The 10237-nt window shown below is 36.0% G+C and overlaps 1 pseudogene; it reads left to right on the top strand.

Moving 5' to 3' along the window:
- Positions 1–198: 198 nt before the first annotated feature.
- LOC107677330 (sterile alpha motif domain-containing protein 9-like) overlaps positions 199–10237 on the top strand; it is a 12942-nt pseudogene continuing 2903 nt past the window's right edge.

Genomic DNA, 10237 nt, shown 5'->3' with positions numbered 1-10237 from the left:
TCAGCAGGACAATGCAAAACCACATACTGCAGCAATTACAACAGCATGGCTTCGTTGTAGAAGAGTCCGGGTGCTGAATTGGCCTGCCTGCAGTCCAGATCTTTCACCTATATAGAACATTTGGTGCATCATTAAACGAAAAATATGTCAAAGGCGACCACAAACTCTTCAGCAGCTGGAAACCTATATCAGGCAAGAATGGGACCAAATTCCAACACCAAAACTCCAGAAACTCATAACCTCGATGCCCAGATGTCTTCAAACTGCTTTGAAAAGAAGAGGAGATGCTACACCATGGTAAACATGCCCCCGTCCCAACTATTTTGAGACCTGTAGCAGGCATCAAATTTGAAATGAACATTTCCGGAATTCGGGTTGTAAATGGGTTAATGGGAAGAAATTGTTATCACGGTAAAAGAATAAATAATTACATTATACATAAATACAACAAAGGTGTACACATTACAATATGGAAAGGTACAACGAAATGCACCGAAAAACTGAACTGGACACACCTATCCCTACCATGAATCTGAACTTTGATGTCACAGCAGACTTTATCCCTCCAGGAAGTACATTCTTTGTGGCAGTAGATATAAGAGCAATTAATTGTTTGCAGTTGGGTTGATGGCTGTTTTAAGTTAAATACAGTACTAGCAACAATATGGATTTGTAGAACTTTATATTGTTCCTTCAGGCGTAAACAACATTTGTATTGTACGCTACAGGAAGCCCTTCAACTACAAAAATAACATGCAGGTAAAAGAGCTTGATTTCTTTTAACAGTTAAAGGTGTACAGTCTGTATTAAACTGCTCTTTTGTACATTTTCATTACATTTTGCCACTTTTTTGCACTTGTTCCTCTCATTTTTTTTATTTCTCACCTGTTTTTCCTGGTGTGAAGGTACTCAGTCTTTGGCGTAAAACAACCAAAAGCACTTAATTGCTGCAAAACCCAAAATCAACACAGAAATTCTGTCTCTTGAGGTGGTAAGACAAATGTTTATTCAACTCTTTATTATTATTAGGTAGAGGAGACTAGGGATGGTTGTGACTTTTATTTTTTATTTTTTTATATTAATTACTGAATACCAGTAATTATTATTTACCTCTAATTTTGATATCACACCACATTTGTCTAGTTTTGAAACCTATATCTTATCCCTGACCTGTGAAAGTTAAATACAATAAATACAAGTAGTACAACCAACCCCTTTGCTGCAGGGTGTGTTGAAACAATAATAGAAATGGAATGATTGAACAATAGCAATGTTATATGTATAACTTTCTTTCTTCTGTGGAACACAAATAACATTTTTTTTTTTTTTATAATTAAGTGTCTGGAGCTTGTCCATTGTTGTTTGGACTCCATTGTTCATAAAAATAAAAACTTTTGTATTTGACAGAAGAAAGAAAGTCATATAGGTTTAGAATAACATGAGGGTGAGTAAATGATAAACCATTAATAATCAGAAACACCATACATTTCAGTATGTTGTGTGTTTTATATTTGTTATTTGTATATAATCTGTGGAGGAGATTGTTATTCTGTTTAATTATTACAGGTTTGCACTTTTAGTTAATATTAGTAAATAGTTTAGTTAAAATTGCCAGTAATTTATTTCATTATTCAATCTTAATTTACACTGAAAAATGTGTTCAAAGTTGTTAATCACTTTTATAGTTAAAATGCAAACTTTCTCATTTGTTCAGTCTTTGTCACAAATGTCATTGTCTGCACAATCATGATATTTCTAAACATGTTTTTGTTAAAAAAAACATTTAGGTTTTGGGTATATGAAATATATCAAATTAAACATGATAATCTGATTAAAGTGATATGATCTACAATTTATCATTAATTAACATGACAGCATATCACTTTATAAATCATTCTTAAAATGTATAATCCTTTTGTTTTGTCATGTAAATCCATAACATTTTTACAGTGTTAAAATTTATTCTGTCACCTCAGGAGATTGATGGTCATGTAGTTCAAGTGGTTAAAATGATGGTGTTACAACTGACCTCACGGTACTGCCACCCTTATTGTCCCGTGTTACAAAATGATACTCTGTTTTGATGCCATTTTTAATTTTTTATTTTTTTTTAAATAGGAGTTTGATTCCATTATGGAAACCTCAAGGTATTTAGAGGTATAGCAAATGAAAGGTCAGCATATATATTTTTTATGCTCATTATATTGGAATTCCATGAGATACCATGTTTGTTGCAGAATGTGCATTAGTTTCTACATTAACCAATGAACAACTGTAAGCAATGTTAAAGCAACCTGTATCAAATAATAAATGTAGAATTGTGGATATAAAATTTAGTGAACCAGTAACCATGTAGTTCTGAGTATGAAAATGGAAATAGCATAAGTAAATAAACAATAAGGTACTTGAGGCTGCGCTGTATAAATATATAGGCATATAGGCATGACCTGAAGTGTCTGCAACCCCTTCAGCCGTGGCTGAATTCACAATACAGCATGCCACGCCTTAAACTACATTGTTGCTAAGGGTGTTGGCAATGAAACACAGATGTGTCTGGTAAAGCGTTCATAGATTTATTGTAAATAAACCATGGCCATTGACCAATCAGTATCAAGAACTGAAACTATCTGTCTTATAAAAGTTAATAATTGTTACTCTGACAAAGCTACCTACACAAACCACTTTATTATATGCCCTGAGCTAGTCAAGATAAACAAATCTCAATGACTAGATATTGGAGAATATGATCCACATCAAGTTTTTTTTATACAATAATTTGTTTACAATATGTTTGCTTGCTAATGTTAATTTTCTTTCAGAATAATGAGGAGATGGCTGTCTCATCTGAACTTCCAGCGGACATCAATGACTGGAATAAAAACCATGTGAGACAATGGATGCTCGAGATAAAAGTGGATGAAGAAGATGCAGAGATTTTGTACAAACAGAGAATTAACGGAGCTGGACTTCTCATCTTGGAGGAAACGGATCTTTCTTGCATTCAAAGCCTATCATTGAATGCTAAAAAACTGATTATTCACAACATATGTCTTCTGAAACAAAAGACTCAGAAGCAGAATGATGCAGTGACTCAGTCTTATAGCTTAAAGCCTTACCCTTTCAGTAGATTTAATGCTGCTCACAGGTATATAGAAAACAGCATTTTAGATGTAACTGAAACTGGTCCTATAGACCTCATACAACCATGCCATGAATACAAAGCCTTCATCAACACAACAGAAGAGGACCGAATGAAAAAATACACTTATGAAGTCATTCGGTTTGCAGCAGCATGTATGAATAGTCGCACAAATGGCACCATTCATTTCGGAGTGGCAGACAAACCACATGGAGAAATTCTGGGTATTAGTGTCCAGAACACAGATGAGTTTGATGTACAACAGTCACATGCAATTGAAAAACATTTCAAATTGGAAAGGGCCATTAAAATAGCAAAGAGGTGTATAAAACCCCCACGATTTGTTGAACTTCTCAAGGCTGACATGACATCTGAAGGAAAATGTGTTATTGAGGTGGACATAGATCCATCCTCTATAGTCTGTGAAGAACTTTATTTTAACACATATGAAGTAGAAAGAAATAACAAGAAATGCAAGAATAAAGACAAGAAGCCTGAGCCCAAAACAACAGGGAAAAAGAGTGATGGCAAGTCTTTCTTTATAAGAGATGGCAGCAGCAGCAAGAATCTTATTACATCTGATTCCACAAAGGAGTATGAGAAATATATCAAAGACATGCCACATTTGTCCCAGTTGAGAAAGGATGCTGAAGAAACACATCTCTTTATTGTCAAAAACAGTGTGCTAGGCTCTAAACTGTGTGAGATGATAACAGGAGGGACCCCATCTTTAGACAGGTCACACTTTGAATGGTACATTGTGGTGGCTAACAAGTCTCATCCTGTTCAGCTGGAAAACCTGAGTTTCCTTCTTCACATGGATCTGGTGGCTGTTTTGGATTTTGACCCAGAGTCGGCTGAAAGTGGCTTGATTAAGCTGTTTGAAGAGAGAAAAACCAATGTTCACTCACCAGCTCAATATAAAATCACTGGTGCAGTTGAAGACATGGCAAACAAGTTAAAGCTGACTAAAAATACAAGCTGGGTTTTCTGTAATGGAGGTATTAATGAGGAAAACCCTTCTGATGCTGATAACTGGTTGATTGAAAAGGGTTCTTCAGTGCGTGATGTAGTTTCTTTCCTGTGCCGAAAAGACGTGCTGCCTCACAAGAAATTTCTCACCATATTCTTGCTATTAAGTCAGGTGAGCAATGCCAATGATCCTTTGCTTGCAACCTTTAGCGTGTTTTTTACAGGAGCTCAAGGGAGGAAACCAAATCTTATACATCATTGACAATGAAACATCATACACCTACTGGAAGCAACTCATTAAGGGTTGGTGTAGATATGACATCTTGACAAGATGCATTTATGAGCTGAGTTTTGTTGAGGTCAATGGCACTGTGCTCAGTCTGTGGTCAGAGAATCGCAAATCAAGTCGCTTCCTGCCTTGTGGTGGTGGCAGTAATGTTGTGCTCTCAAAGAAAACTGAGGACGACTTGGATATACTGTGTGTTCTTTGTGTGAACCAATGTGATGGAGGAAATGAGGACAAACAACATCATGAGGAAAAATTTTACAAGGGAGGAAAGGTGTCTTGGTGGAACTTCTACTTCTCAGAACAGCCTGGGTCAATGCCATTCATCAAACGAGACAAATTTGTCTACATCATCAATACTATTATTCCAGACATATGCAGTCGGAAGGGAGCGTGTGAGTTTTTCAGCATTTTTCATCTTCCAGGCTGTGGTGGCACTACATTAGCCATGCATGTTCTTTGGACACTCAAGGATAAATTCCGTTGTGCAGTGTTAAAAGACACAACAGATGATTATTCTGCCATAGCTGAACGCGTAGTGCAGCTACTGACATACGAGACAAAAGAGAAACCTACGCGACTTCCTGTTTTGCTCATGATCGATGATTTTCAGGACATCTCTGATGTAAAAAAACTCCAACTTCAGATTGAGGAGGAATGTTTAAAGCAAAACATTTTTTCAAAGTCTCCACAAATCATAATTGTCAACTACATGAGAGCTGAATCCAGTGAACAGACTGATGATGCCGTTTTCATTGGAAACAATTTATCAGAGAAGGAACAGGAACTGTTTGAGGAAAAGCTAAAGGAGTTAGAGACCAACACAAACACTAATACATTTTATGGCTTCATGATTCTGAAGAATAACTTTTTACCTAAGTATATTCAGGGTGTTGTGAAAAATACACTTAAAGGCTTCAACTTCGAAGACAAACATGCTAAACTTTTTGTTGTTCTTGTCCTCTTGCATGTCTATTGCAAAAATGCAGTGCTGTCAGTCTCTACGTGTGAAGAGTTCCTTGGTTTGCAAACAAAAGCAGACTCTAAATCCTGCAAGGTCGAAGGTGGGTTTGAGAAATTTTCCACTCTTTTGACAAGATGCACAGTCATTTCCAAAGTTAGCTTTGAGGGTGTGACTGTGATTCACTCAAGTATAGCTCAACACTGTTTGAAAGAACTTTCAGCTTCTCATCAAGTGACAAAAGCAAGAATAACTAACCTTCTGCTCACAACAGACTTATTATATGAGTACACTCTGGGGAAACAAAAATTGATGCAGGATGTTCACAGCATGCTGGTGAGGAGGCAGTATTCAGTTGAGGGTGAAGACTCACTTTTTGCTCCTCTTGTCCAAGATATAATGAAAGAGAAACCAGGGATGGAAGAGACTGTTCTACGCAATGCAGCAAAATGCTACAAAAAGGATGTAATAATATTCCAGCTCCTCGCAAGGTACTATTACATCAAAAAACAAGACTTTACTATGGCCATGGACTGGGCAAAGAAAGCCAAAGACCTTTCAAGGGAGAACTCATATATATGCGATACAGTATCACAGGTACTTGTGCCTGAGCTCAAGCATGCTTTTCGTGAAGACAAAGATGATCCCATTCAGCCTGTCAGTCTTGATAAATATCTTACATTGGCTGAGTCTGCAGCAGAAGCTTGCAAAGAAACTCAACAAACTGCAAACAAAGAGGCCATGACTCGATTGCAAAGACCAAATGATTATAGTATCTGCAACACTGCTGGCCATCTCGGTGAACTTCAAATTGCAGCTACAGTCATAGAAATACTGCAGAAGACACCACCGTATAAATCACAATCGGAGCTGGAGGGACCTGACACCAGAAAATTATCAGGGCCAGGAGAGGAGCCTGGGAATGAATCATATTTTCATGTAATGGAGAAGCATGTAAACTTTCTAAATCAACTTAAAAAAACAATGAAGCAACATTTTGTTTTTCTTGACAACTTTTTGGTCAACTTAGTACCACTTTTTGCTGGGAAAGACAAACAAAAAGAATCAATAAAGCATAAGGTTTCCAGGTACTTTCAACAGTATACTGACCTCTTTTGTAAAACAAATTGGAGTGAGCTATGCAACAAAGAGTCCATGCACCCCACAGCAAAAAACTTGCAGACACGTGAATGTCTGGAGAAGAACAAGGGTGATTCCTATACTGGCCTTCTGGAATATTTATATGAGGAAGACTCTGCATCAACTCTTGAAGAGATCATCCAGCAGTATGATTTCATTCTGAATTCCACAGAAGAGGACGGAGAATTGATGGACTTTATTAACTTTATCTATGCCAATGTAATTCTGGCCAACATCAACCCTGAATCTCAGTATATCATGCCCTACCAAGACCTTTGTAAATTACTCCTTAATATAATCGACCGCCCCAGATCATTCAGTGAGATTCTGCCATTGTACTACATAACAGTTTTGTTATTATGGCAAGAGGCAAACCGTGAATTACCAACTTTTGTGTCACAAATGAAGACGTTATATTCAAATGAGCTGAAACCTTTGTCTAATGGAAAGAGAGCAGCTGTCCATTTTTACCTAGGCAGAGAAAAAGGTTATGGTGGCCTGATTTCCCATAGGGATATTAACAGCTGTTTAGGATCAGGGCAGGACATTTCAACTCAGTGGGATAATGAAAAAATATGGAAGCAAGTGAGAGACAGTAGGAAGCTTTGCAGAGTTTCTGGCGAAATTCGCGACAATTTGATCTGGGTTGCAGATGTGAAGTTTATGGTTGATCCAATGTTCAGAAGTCAGTTACGTAAAGAATCTGGCACAACAGTGACATTTTTTATCGGATTCTCGATGAATGGACCAGTTGCACTTAACATACTTTGAGTCAATGGATGAATCTGACTGATGACCAGAGAAACATTTCATCTAGGAAGACAAAATTTTCATCAAGACAGTCAAGTCAAAGTAACTCATGGACCAAAGCCTTGTATTATTTTAGTTTGCCTCATTATCATATATTACACACCTCAATATAAATCAGTCTTTTACTCAATTATGTTGCATGTTTTTGGACTTTGTGTTAGCAGAAATGCCCAATTGTGTTTAATGTGAATTTCGTAAAAGCAATGGTGTTTTTTGTTATGTGAGAAGTGACTGCGAGTCATGACAGTAATCTATTAACTTCCAGAGAGCACACATGCACCTGTGTTGTACTTTAACCATACTATATTTTAGATTTTTTCATATACATTTAACATACATCTTACTGCATTTTACTCATACATTTATATATTAATTTGCTCATTTATTCTTTAAATTTGACTTACTTTTATTTTATTTTAATTTACACTCTAAGAAAAGTCTGTAAGAATAGGGCCCATTGTACTATGTTAATATGAAGGAATTTTTCACAGGTGTTTTACATGTATTTTGAATGATGCTTTGAATTGTGTTGTGCATTAGGGTTGAAAGAGATGTTTGTAAACTTAACAGAAGAGGTACTGGTAATTTTCGGCCAGGACATTTTTTTTCTACAGATTTTTTTATGTACATTTGTTTTTTGATAAGTACTACTATTGCTGCATATACAATATGTTGTATAATTAATCATTTTCAAGCCTCATTTGGTCTCTGTTCAAGACAGCACACATTTTTCTTTAACTGTAATTAATTGTCTGCATTAAAGGTCTTCAGGGTCACAAGTCACTGTTAAGAAGCAGTACATTTCTATTCCCTTTGCTTGTGATCATAACACTTGTTTAAGTTGAGTCAAAGGTTATCCAATAAACATATTTCTTATCACTTCCTTTCCTGGCTCCTGCACTCCTCCTGCATCTAATCTTATCAAGTCTAGATATGTGTATATTGCTTTTCAGAATTATTTCAAAGGAACTTTACAGACAATCGTGCCTTACAACCATGTGTTAAGTAAAAAAGTAATCCACTCTAAATCTACTACAAATTCTAGTTAAAATTCTTCAAAATGGTCCAGTTTTGTGTTTCCTCATCTATTGTCACACAAAAGTCATGTTTATATTACTATACTATTTATTAAAACTAAGATATTGTCACGTCTACGTTTCTGTCTAGTTCCTGTTTGCCCCTATTTGGTTAATTTCCTGCTCATTCTTTCATTAGTTCCCACCGGTGTTGTATTAATTATCTCGTTTGATCCTTAGTTGCCTGCCCTTTATAAGCCCTCAGTTTCTGTCATTCCTTTGTCCTCGATTAATGTGATTTTCAACGATTATAGTGTGTTGATGCTTATTAAAAACTCCTTTTCTTCTACTCCTTCGTTGAGCACAATTACTACAACCACAACCCCGTGACAGATATCTTACTTTATATAAAATAACTGAATAAAAAGAATAGTCCAATTTCCTAATTTAGACAACTAAGGCAGTTTTTTATGTCTCCATAATTCAATGGCTTAAATAAATAAACAAACAAACAATGTTTTATCAATAATGTTAAATAATAATAATAATAATAATAACAACCTCTCTAGTCCCATTTAGATACTTGTTAGCAACTTCCTTTTTCGAGACAAAAGCTTAAAAAAAAACACAAGTTGGGTATCACTGACATATTTTATGTTGTAAAATAAAACATGAAAATATCTTGAGCTTGTGTTCACTACAGACCTTATTTCAGGCATTTAACCAAAAATCCATTGAATTCAAGACGATAAAACCAGAAGTGCAAAAAGGCGATCTTGTTTCTGGTTTTAGGATTAATTTATGTGTGCTTTATAGACATAAATGTCTAATATGAAACATGCGTTAAAAACGTTGTGCTTTGAAATCACTATAAATTACATTTTAAAATATATTCAAATAGAGAACAGTTATTTGAAATAGCCTAGTAAAAATATTTCCAAATTTTACTGTTTTGCTGTACTTTGGATCAAATACTTAAAAAAAAACACAAGTTGGGTATCACTGACATATTTTATGTTGTAAAATAAAACATGAAAATATCTTGAGCTTGTGTTCACTACAGACCTTATTTCAGGCATTTAACCAAAAATCCATTGAATTCAAGACGATAAAACCAGAAGTGCAAAAAGGCGATCTTGTTTCTGGTTTTAGGATTAATTTATGTGTGCTTTATAGACATAAATGTCTAATATGAAACATGCGTTAAAAACGTTGTGTTTCAGTATATGGGGGACAGTGTTTCTGACAAGGTGAAGAATAAGATCATTGAGATGCTGTACAGCTGGACGGTGGCATTTCCCAATGAGGCCAAGATAGCAGACGCGTACCAGACGCTCAAGAAACAAGGTGAGATTTTACAGACAAACTTTCTGGGGTCTGTCAGGAACGGTTGTCTGATCAACATCGGGTGTGTTTTCTTCAGACCCAGAGCTGATGGTGGACAAAACCCTGATCCCGTCCCCTCCAGCATGGCCCAAAAACCCAGTGTTTGACAATGAGGACATGGGGAAGGTGAGACGCCTGATGGCATCATTTCCTGTGTCTGCAATGTGGTGTTCTGTGATTTGATGGCAGTTGTTGGCTGAATTTCTAAGGAGAACAAACCCGGAAGATCTTCAGGAGGCGAACAGACTCATCATAAACATGGTGAAGGAGGTGAGAGGATCTTCAGAGGTGATAAAGATGTTGATCTGACATTTAAAGATGGATTAAGAGCTCCAGTTTAAACTCAACATGAAATGTCTCGGTTACGTATGTAACCCTCGTTCCCTGAAGGAGGGAATGGAGATGCAGGGGCGTAGCCATCATTTCAGAAGTGAGGGGGACAGAAATGTTATTTTTGTGTTATGTTATGTTTTATACATTTTTTAATGTATAAAATATATATATATATATATATATATATACTGTAT

The sequence above is a fragment of the Sinocyclocheilus anshuiensis genome, unplaced genomic scaffold (assembly GCF_001515605.1).
Source record: "Sinocyclocheilus anshuiensis isolate Anshui unplaced genomic scaffold, SAMN03320099.WGS_v1.1 scaffold644, whole genome shotgun sequence".
Classification (NCBI taxonomy): domain Eukaryota; kingdom Metazoa; phylum Chordata; class Actinopteri; order Cypriniformes; family Cyprinidae; genus Sinocyclocheilus; species Sinocyclocheilus anshuiensis.
The sequence above is the reverse complement of the archived record's forward strand: the minus strand, read 5'-3'. Positions and strand labels throughout refer to the sequence as shown.